The 10,707-nt window shown below is 46.8% G+C and overlaps 1 long non-coding RNA gene across 2 annotated transcripts; it reads left to right on the top strand.

Annotated features, from left to right (window-relative positions):
* The first annotated feature begins 512 nt into the window (after positions 1–512).
* On the top strand, positions 513–3,933 carry LOC115943414 (uncharacterized). Of its 2 annotated transcripts, none has more exons than XR_014140076.1 (2): positions 513–690; positions 3,582–3,933. It is a non-coding gene; the product is annotated as an uncharacterized LOC115943414 (long non-coding RNA). The 2 variants fall into 2 exon arrangements; XR_004077993.2 differs by lacking the exon at positions 3,582–3,933 and adding an exon at positions 1,094–3,138.
* Positions 3,934–10,707: the final 6,774 nt, after the last annotated feature.

The raw sequence follows: 10,707 nt of genomic DNA, 5'->3' as shown, positions 1-10,707 counted from the left end.
TTTTTAAAAATTTATCTAAACTATGACTCTGGTGTTACTTTTTATGGTTAGATGCATACCCGGGACTCAAGAATAGATGAGAAAGCTATATACCAACACTGTCACAGAGGCTGTCTCTGACTGGTGAGGTGATGGGGAATTTTTAATCTCCTCCTTTATACGTTTCTGGGTTTCCCAAATATTCTGCACTGAACATGCCTGGCTTATGTAATCAGATTAAATATACTAAATGTTATTTTGAAAATAATAACCCTAGAGGTGAAACATGCAGCAAGCACGGGAGAGGTGGATCTTTTCCCGGAGGGGACAGAGCCTGCTCACAAGATTTTGTCCTCTCTGACGGTAAGGACATGGGCTTAGGAGTCCTGATCCAGGCCGTGGGGTTTCAATGCCACTAAATAAAGCTCCTGGCGCACTGAGGGCCGGGAGGTGGGGCTACCAGAGGAACCCTGGGGCTTTCCTCTCATTCCTGGGGTGGGGGGGCAGGGGTGTGGGGGCGGGGAGAAGCCTCCAGGGCATTCTCGCCCTGTTTCTAGAACTTGCCTGACTCTGGTCTCCGGCTGCCAGGGGATCCTGTACCCCAGCAGCACCAAGGCCTCTTCCTCGGAGGCACGGTGACTTTAGGAGCCTTCGCCTTGTCCTGTCAACAAGAAGGACCTACCAGCAGTGTACCTTTTGGGGCTGTGTGAGGTAGGGGAGCTGACGGCGGGGGGGGGACAAAAACAAAATGAAAACCAGAGTAAGCCAGCCCTTGAAACCCTAAGGAAGGGAGAAGAGGGAGTGTAGAGGAATCCTCTGGTCTTGCTTTTCTCACTGGGAAGTGGGGGGCTGTAGTGAGATTAACATAGGAGCAAGCACATGGAAAGATCCAGAATTGGGGGCTGGTTTGTGTGGTGCTTTTGCTGCCATTGCGGGTGGCATGGCTGGCTCCCTCACCTCCTACTCTAATCCTAGTGCCCCTCTCGGCTCCCTGCTCTGTGCAGGCCAAGGGACGCATTTTTTGTGGCCTTAACCTGATTTCTGCATTGGCAAAGCCGGGGGGTCATATGATGACTGTCTGCTTGTGATTCACAAATGTATTTTGTATTTCCAGCGTGGATCCTAAAATCACTTCCCCCTCCCTCCCACCTCCTCTCCTGCCCCGACACGCAGGCTCCCACCGAGAAGTCATGTGAACCCTTCTCAGATTGAGCCCAAGAATGAGCCAGTGGCCCAGATCTGCCCTGTGACACGCATAGCCTCCAGCGGTCACATGGCCTCCAGCTGCCACCACCCGCCCTCTGTCCCCAGCCTGGTGCCCTCTCCCTGGCAGGCTTCCCTCGTCCCTCCAGGCTGGAAGCTTGGCAGACAGCGGGGCCCAGGCACGGAGGTTTCAGGGCCGACAGGCTTGGACGGCTCCGGTCCTTGCTGACCTTAAGGTGGGACCCCCTCCGGGAGTCTCCCCGACACCACGTGGCGTGCCCCACCGAGAAGTAGGCGTCCTGCTGGATGCAGCAGTGGACAGAGCTATTGACAGCTGGCTCCTGCAGCCAGCCCCAGCCAGAGCCCCCGTGAACGGGGAGCTTGGGCCACCCGAAACAAGGTGCCGGAACAAGGCCGCGCAAGCAGCCAAGAGCACCATTCAGCTGCGCACCTCGTGGAGAGGCTAGAAGCCAGGTGTTAGGAGCCAGGCCTCAGAAGGAGGGAAGAAGGCAAATACCGGCAGGGCCATGTGTATACAGACTCGAAAAGAAACAAACAAATAAGAAAACAACTGTAGAGCGGTGGTTCTCAATAGAGAGCAATTTGCCACCCCGGGGCCAGAGAGGCTGTCTCTGAACATCCTACGAGCAGGCACCGAGATCAAAGCCTTTTCCAACCCCACCTGTCAAGAGTGCCTCAGATAAAAACCCTGCCATAGAGAGAAACCACCCCTCCCAGGGAGGATTTGAGCAGGGCCTCCAAAGGAAGCCTCTGCCCCACGGGAGCAAGTTGTGACTGTCACTCTCAGGCTTACAGTCCTTCAGCACCTGCCCAGTTCCCACAGATTTGGACCCAAACCTCTTGGCACACATGGCAAGCCTTCCTTCCCTGATCCGGCCCTGGTTCACCCTTTAACCTCACCTCCTGCTGGCTCTCGAGGACGTCCTGTGTCTGAAATGCTGTCTTGAGACTTCCATCTGAAAAGTACTCATCCATCCTTCTGGGTCCAGCGGAGCCATTTCCTCATCTGAGACCCACCCCCCATTGCTACCCTGCACCCCCCCACCCCACTGTCCCTGGGGCGACACAGGACACCTCTACCATAAAGCACCACACAGGACAGGTGCTGGTATAGTAGGCCTGTGAGTCTGTTTCTCCCACCAGACTGTGAGTTCCCTTGATGGCAGGTCTGTCTCCCTGGGGCCTGGGGAGGCCTTGAACAATGGGACCCCCCTCTCTCCTAGATCTTAGGTGGGTGGGCAGGTCCAGCCTATTGTCCCTCAATGGCAGTAGATACATGGGGAGCTGGAGAACATGCAGAAGCCAGTTGGGCCATCAAAAGCAGCTGGGAAGCAGGGACATGAAATGAAGCCTAAGGGGCCAGCCGAACAAGGTCTGGGAACAAAGTCACGGAGGAGCAGTCAGCCTGAGAGACTGAAATGGAAATGGTCTGTGCCGATTCCAGAGGTCGGGGCTGTAAGCTCCCAGCACTTCCCCCAGGATGGGCCAATGGCACCCAGGACTGGGATTGCTACCAACTGCTTGGCAGGGGCATGGTATATGGATGAGGAAGTTTGGTCATTCACTACTTGAAAGCAAGGTCACTTACTTTTCCTCAAATCGGTTTCGTGGAGAATGTGGGGCAACCGAAGACATTCCCATTTTATAGATGAGGACATTGAGCCTCAAGGAGGTAAAAGGTCTGTCACCAAATTGCCAAGTACTGCATCCCTACCCTCTCTCTTTGGGCCGCACCATTTTGAGTCAGCCAAGACAAGATCAATCAGCCCATTCCTTCACCATTGGTTTGATTTCCATGGACAATCCCAAAAGCCAATTTAAAAGAGCATTTCTCCAAGCCACGTCTTGTGTGTTCAGTTCTCCATAGAATTTGTTTTTGTTCTTTGCAGCTTTGAGATATAATTGACCTACAATAAACGGCATGTATTTAAAACATAGGGTGTGATGAGAGTTGACACAGGTATTCTCCCATGAAACCATCACAACTGAGATCATGAACATATCACTGCCCCTAAAAGTTGTCTTGCACACACACAGGCAACCACAGACCTACTTTCTGTTGTTATTACTACATTTTCTGGAACTTATATAAATGGGATCATACGGTATGTACTCATTTTTATCTGGTTTCTTGTTTTTTTTTAAGATTTTATGTATTGGGGCGCCTGGGTGGCTCAGTCGTTAAGCGTCTGCCTTCGGCTCAGGTCATGATCCCAGGGTCCTGGGATCGAGCCCCGCATTGGGCTCCCTGCTCAGTGGGAAGCCTGCTTCTCCCTCTCCCACTCCCCCTGCTTGTGTTCCCTCTCTCACTGTGTCTCTGTCAAATAAATACATAAACTCTTAAAAAAAAAAAAAGATTTTATGTATTTATTTGACAGACAGAGAGAGCACAAGCAGGGGGAGCGGCAAGCAGAGGGAGAAGCAAACTCCTGGCTGACCAGGGAGCCTGACGCAGGGCTCGATCCCAGGATCCATGACCTGAGCCAAAGGCAGGGCTTTATCAGCTGAGCTACCCAGGAGCCCCCATCTGGCTTCTTTCATAGTTATTTTGAGATTTGTTCATGTTGTTGCATGTATCAAAAGTTTACTCCTTTTTATTACGGAGTGGTATTCCATTTTATGGATAGAGTGCCACAATTTGTTTATCCATTCACCTGCCGAGAGACACATTAGGGTTGTTTTCAGTTTGGGACTATTACAAATAAAGTAACCATGAGCATTCAAAGACAAGTCTCTGTGTGAGCATATGTCTTCATTTTTCTTGGGTAAATACCTAGGAGTGGATTGGCTTGGTCACATGGTCAATTTATGTTTCACTTTTTAAGAAGCTGTCAAACTGTTTTCCAAATTAGTTGTGCCACTCTACCTTCCCACAGTGGCATATGGGAATCCTGTTCCTCCACATCCTCACCAACACTCAGTGTGGTTCATCTTTTTAATTAAGCCATTCTAGTGGGGGTGTAGTGATTTGGCTTACTATGGTTTTAATTTTCCTAATGACTAATGATGTTGAGCATCTGTTAATGTGCTTATCTGCCATCCACATACCTTCATTGGTGGAGCGTCTATTCAAAGAAAAAGCTTTGAAAAGGTATTGTATTTGTTTGTATTAGACGTAGTAAAAGCACATAATTGTGAACATAGCCTTTGGAACCTATAAGTCCTGGTTTCCCATCCTGGCTTGGCCACTTACTGTACAACTTAGGATAAAATGACTTACCCTGAACTTCATTTTCCTCTTGTAAAAAAGGAGGGTAATAATAGAACCCAATGAGGTTTAAATGAGGATCAAATACCTAAAAACTAGCATATAGAACTTTAAAAATATTGTAAATAATTATTATTATAATAGCTTCTGTTGGTCTGATTTGAATTGTAACCACCAAGACCCCTGGCAAGACCCCTGACCTCAGAAACTCGTCTCTATAGGAATTAAAATGTGCTTTGTGTACAGTACAGTGGACACACAATTTTTTTTCATCCCTAGGTATGTAAAGAAAGGAATTTAGAACAAGTCTAGTGTTTCAGAACTGAAAGAGTCCTTAGAGCTATTTAAATCAATACCATGCCTTGGCTCAGGGCCTCTGGAAAACAGAGCCTGAGTCAAGGATCACAGTACTGAGACTTTACTTGGGAAGCACAAACACAGGGTGGTTAGGGTTAGGAAAAAACTAGGAAGTGACAGGAGGGAAGATGCATGGTTTATCTACCACGCAAGTACTCAACAAGGCACCAAAGAAACACAGTAGGTCTCTTGGCAGTCATGCTTTCTCAGCACACAGAATTTCCCTGGAAGTTTTGCAAAGAGAAGCCACACTTGCCAGAAGCCCAAGGAAGAAGAAAGTAGGGGATATGTGCCTGCCAGTTTTCCTCCCATGGTCAAGGTCCACCCCATGGAGAACAAACTCCCCTTCCACTCCAGGGTGAGTCATCCAGCACTATGGTGGCCATTGGGAAAAAGCCCACATCCTGCCTTGTGGCATTTCATCTAAGCCCAGAAGTCAATGGTAAGGTGTCAGCCAAGGGAGAAAAAAAAAAAGAAGGTGCACAAGACTTATATCTTGACTTAGGCTGCATACCCTGAGAAGCCAACTCTGAGTCAAAGATTTGAGTGCTAGAGGTTCTGGGGGAATGGATCGCAGGCAGCACCCATGGGACAGTGGAGAGAGGACCGGGAAAGGAAGGAAGCTGATACAGGGTATGGTGATGAGGAGGCAACTGGTGTGGGTATCTGGGGTGTAATCCTACTGGGGACATCTAGGAGACAATATGAAACACATTACAGGATTTTCCCACCTTCAAGGTCAGGAAGCAGGGGTAGCTACCCGCAACTTCCAACTGTCATTGGCTGCTAGCTGCTCCTGGGGACATTAACTTCTATTGCCCCTCCCCCAGAGAAAGGAGAGTCCGGGCTGCTGGCGGTCAGATGACTTTGTCCCAGAGTGCTGAATGCAGCCTGTTTCATCAGGGGTCAGCAAGCTATTTCTTAAAGGGCCAGAGAGTAACTATTTCAGATGTGTGGGCCATGTGGTTCCTGTTGCAACTAGTCAGCTTGACCACAGATAATACATGAACAGATGGGACTGACTTTGTCCCAGTACAACTATATTCACAAAAACAGGCAGCCAACCTGCAGACCATAGTTTGCAGACTTCTGTGCAAAGTGTATGATGCATCCCATTCTGCAGATAGAGAGACTAAGGCCCAGTAAAGAAAAGTAACTAGTCCTATAGCCAGCCAGAGGCACATCTCCTGACCTTCTGCCCTCTTTAACTTGCTACCTCTTTATTGGGGTTTTGGGATGTTTTCAGGGGACGTGCCACCAGAACCCTCCGGGGGGGAGCCCGTGGAACCCATAATTCTTAAATGGCAGTGCTTTGTTCCCTCTTGGTGACTGGAGAAGCCTCAGGACCTGCAGGCTACAGCCTGCAAGGATCGCTCTGCACAGCTTCTGGGAGTGTGGCTGAGCGCAGGGGCCCTGCCAGCCTCCCTGTGCCAGGCCCTGTCCCTGCAGCCCTGTGTCTGACGTTCCGGCAAGAGCGACTCGCAGCGGTCACAAAGCGCAGAGCGAACAAGCAGTTCGAACTTTGGAGCCTGTAAATATCTAAAAATATCCAGGAATGTGTGCACACATGTGGCCCTTCTGTGATCAAAACATCTGGGGAGAAGATTAATTCCTCCTGCTTTAATTTGCCTTGGACTCGGAGAAGATGAGGAAAGGGAAGGGAAGTTGAAAGTCATTGACTTTACTGGGGGGAAGGACGTCACAAGAGTTTTATTTTTTACAAGGCAAAATAGGTTATGCGCATGCAGAATCCTCCCCGGGGGGAAATCCTGGACCTCGGTTTCCTTGGGATTCTGGGGATTGTTTCTCATAACGGGGGCGGAAAGTTCATTGGCTACAGGCTTGAATTCCTGATTTGATGCTTTTTTTTTTTTTTAAAGAAGATTAAAATGCCAAATCCCTCAATCAAAACAGTAAGAGCTGTAATAATGTAGCAAATCATTAAATGTCAGATTTGAAGAAGGCCTAGTGTGAGCCATACATTTGTCAGATGAGGGAACTGAGACTCAGGGAGAGAGTGAGCAGAGCACGAGCTTTCCTGATGTCCCTCGGAAGGTGGCAGAGGCAGGGCTGAAATGTGTGTGTCTTGACTCCCACACCAGGGGAGCAGTGGGAACAAGAGTTGGAGGGAAGGGTCAAGCCTGGTTCTGCTACTTCTAAGCCATATGGCCTCATCTGTACACTGAAGATGGTAATGGTTGGTTGTGTCTATAAGAAACCAGGATAGGACCTCTGGAGCTTCTGTTTGGTTGTTTGCTTATTTTAAGATTTTTTTAAAAGATTTATTTTACTTTTTTGAGAGAGAGAGAGCGAAGGGGCAGAGGGAGAGGGAGAGAGAATCCTCAAGCAGGCACCCTGCTGAGCATGGAGCCTGATGCGGTGTTTGATCCCATGTCCCAAGAGATCATGACCTGCACCAAAATCAAGAGCTGGACACTCAACCAACTGACCCTGGATCTGGTGTAGCTGCTTTCTTGGATCTGTGAGGTCCACAGGCAGGCAGATGCCCCTTCTCCCCCTTTTCATTATGAACTATGGCCCCAAACCCTAATAAATGTCTTGGTAGTTTGGGGTGGATGATATGTGAGCCAGAAATTCCATTTGGCTTAAATCCTCGGTCAGAAGCAGGCTAACTGCCCTATAAGGTACACTTTGGTCTGCCCTAATTCTGGAGCAGGACAAGTTCACTCCCTGAAGTTTAGGGCAGCCTGAATAAGCCACCTACCCAAGCTTTTTTTTTTTTTTTTTAACTACACGTGCTACCCTTCACTTTTCACTGGCCTTTCAAGGGCAAATGGTGGCTGGCTTCTTAGCCACTCTTTATTTAGGAGATGAAAAGGCCCAAAGTAGGATCCTCAAAACAGAAGATGCAAAGGGAGGAGGGTCTAAGCAGAACCTGCTACTCAGACACCAGAATTTTTAACCTGCCTCTATCTGGAGAACTATAATCCAAGCATGCCCTTGACTTGATTTCCACCAGAGGTGAGACCTACTGCGCCCTCTAGAGGCCATCCTTTTTGTTTCTCTCCAGTTAGTCCAGTGCGCTCAATGACCAGACCCACCAGAGGCGTAATGTCCCCAGCTAGAGAGAAAATCATGAATTATCAGAAAAGCCCTAGTAGTATCTTGGCAGTGCTATATCTCTAATCCTTTCCACTATTCCCATGTCCCACTCGTTCCTTCATGAGCCCACTGAGATGGGAGTTCACACTCCCAAGGGCTTTACAAATGCCTCTTTCATGCTGCCCCACATTCTCTACACTAGGATGAAAAGTTGTGTTCTCTCATATTCACAAGGCTAACAAGCTGAAGACTACATAATGGACATCCAAGAGCAACAAGTCGTGACTGCACAAGAAACACCGGCATTTGCCACCACGTTGTCAAGTTATTGTAGTGTAAACCCTCCCATTTTCATCAGTAACCCCTTTGCCACAGAGAAAAAAAATTCTCAAATTCTCAAATATGTCAGAATCTCCCTTTGCATCTTCTTTTTTTTAGTATGCTTTTTAAAAATCAATTTTTTTATTTTAATTCCAGTATAGTTAACATACAATGTTATATTTGTTTCAGGTGTACAATATAGTGATTCAACAATTCTGTACATGACTCGGTGCTTATCATGATAAGCATACTCTTAATCCCCACCTCTATTTCCCCTATTTCCCCACACACCTCCCCTCTGGTAGACATCAGTTTGTTCCCTGTAGTTAAAAGTCTGTTTCTTGGTTTGTCTCTCTTTTTTTTTCCTTTGCTCATATGTTTTGTTTCTTAAATTCCACATATGAGTGAAATCATATGGTATTTGCCTTTCTCTGACTGACTTATTTCACTTAGCATAATACTCTCTAGCTCCACCCATGTTGTTGCAAATGGCAAGATTTCATTCTTTTTTATGGCTGAGTAATATTCCCTTGAGTATATATACACCACATCTTCTTTATCCATTCATCTATTGATGGACACTTGGGCTGCTTCCATAACTTGGTTACTGTAAATAATGCTACAATAAACATAGGAATGCACATGTACCTTCTTTCCTCTTATTCCGCTTGATCCCAGCAGTAGGCACCATGGAAGCTGAAGGAGCTGGGACGGAACCTGGGTCTCCTCTTCCATAGCTACAGATGGCATCTTCTACTGCAGCTACTTCCCCCCAGCGGGTCCATCCAATACTAGCTCTCTAATGTGTTCCACTTCTCTAATGTTCCAAAGGGTCAACAAGACAAATTGCTGCACCAAGACTCACTTGCAGCATCTAGAAAATACAGACTAATCCCAAAACCAAATGCCAACCACATATGCCAGTTTCCAGGAGATAAAGACCTGGAGTTAAATGGAATTTAAAAACTCCTCCCTAGAGCCCACTTCTAGGGATTGAGGAGCATCTAAATGGCCACGGTTAGCTCCATCTTATCTCCATTACTGGGGCAGCCCTATTCTCCCTATGGGGTAAGGGTGTCACGTGCCATGTGTATTTTTTTAAAAAAGATCCCAGGGTATTTTGGGAGGGGGAGGAAGTCATTTTCTTAATGGGACCAGAGAGTTACTTAAACTGCATCAAGTCTAGATATTAGGCTGAGGTGTAAATGTGAAGTCATATTGATCCTAAGATATACTTGTGATTCCTACATTCTGTGGGTATGGGACTATTATTGTGTACTTACAGATACTATTGACTAAAGCGGCCTTACATCCAGATTCACTGAACAAAGTCCTAGTTTATGCCTGTTGTCCTGACTTCCTGTCTGCTTTAGCATTTATCCAGAATGTTTGTATGTTCTTTTTATTTTTGTGGGAGTTACTTCATTCTCTGGTGCACGTTGTATAAACCTGCCTGGTGAACTTGGTTATACAAAGTGGCTAAGCATATTTCTAGATGGAAGTTAGAACAGGTGAGATTCGGTGGCCTAAGTATCAGGTAACCATGAGGAAAATAGGCTGAGCTGCCCATTCATTGACTTTAAGTCTAAACATAAGAGAAGAGGCAAGAATTGGAGAAGAGACCTCATGAAGAGTCGAGCAAGACTTTTTTTTTTTATTAAAGGTTTTATTTGTTTATTTGCCAGAGAGAGCGCAGGAGAGAGAGCAAGAGTACAAGCAGGTAGAGGGGCAGGCAGAAGGAGAAGCAGGCTCCCTGCTGAGCAAGGAGCCTGATGTGGGATTCGATCCCAGAACCCTGGGATCATGACCTGAGCCAAAAGCAGATGCTTAACCATCTGAGCCACCCAGGCATCTCATGAGCAAGACTTTTCTGATACTCTCAATTTTTGTGGCCCAAGGCCACATCCCTGAGTCAAAAAATAGATCAGAATATGGGGATATGTTGGCTACAGATTCCAACTTCTAAGGAGGAAAGCTAAAGCACCTCCCACATACTCTACCCATAAGCAGGAGTTTTCTGACATGGGTGATAGGCAGTGCTCTGCTGGGGTGCGAAGATAATGACGGTAAAGGATTTTAAACACTTGCCAATTCCAGTCATCTAATATAACTGCTTAGGGCATCATGTTGAGAAAAATTTTAGGTTTGGCAAGAATGAGGGCCATCATTGATTTGGGATGTTGGCCATACTTCAGGAGCTGAGAGTATTTCTACTCATCTCAGTACTTTGCCATTTCTGTGCTAACAAGATGAGCTTTCAATAGGAGGAAGAAAGAATTTTAAAAATTCTTCTTTCCTCATGGCATACCCTAGTGGATCCATTTTCCTTTTTGTTTTCTTTTTTTTTTTCTTATTTATTTATTTATTTATTTATTTTTTATTTTTATGTTAATCCCCATACATTACATCATTAGTTTTAGATGAAGTGTTACATGATTCATTGTTTGTGCATAACACCCAGTGCTCCATGCGGAATGTGCCCTCCTCAATACCCATCACCAGGCTAACCCATCCTCCCACCCCCCTCCCCTCTAGAACCCTGTTTGTTTTTCAGA

The sequence above is a fragment of the Leptonychotes weddellii genome, chromosome 14, assembly GCF_054177405.1.
Source record: "Leptonychotes weddellii isolate Sample4059 chromosome 14, ASM5417740v2, whole genome shotgun sequence".
Classification (NCBI taxonomy): domain Eukaryota; kingdom Metazoa; phylum Chordata; class Mammalia; order Carnivora; family Phocidae; genus Leptonychotes; species Leptonychotes weddellii.
This window is presented reverse-complemented; position numbering and strand designations above follow the sequence as displayed.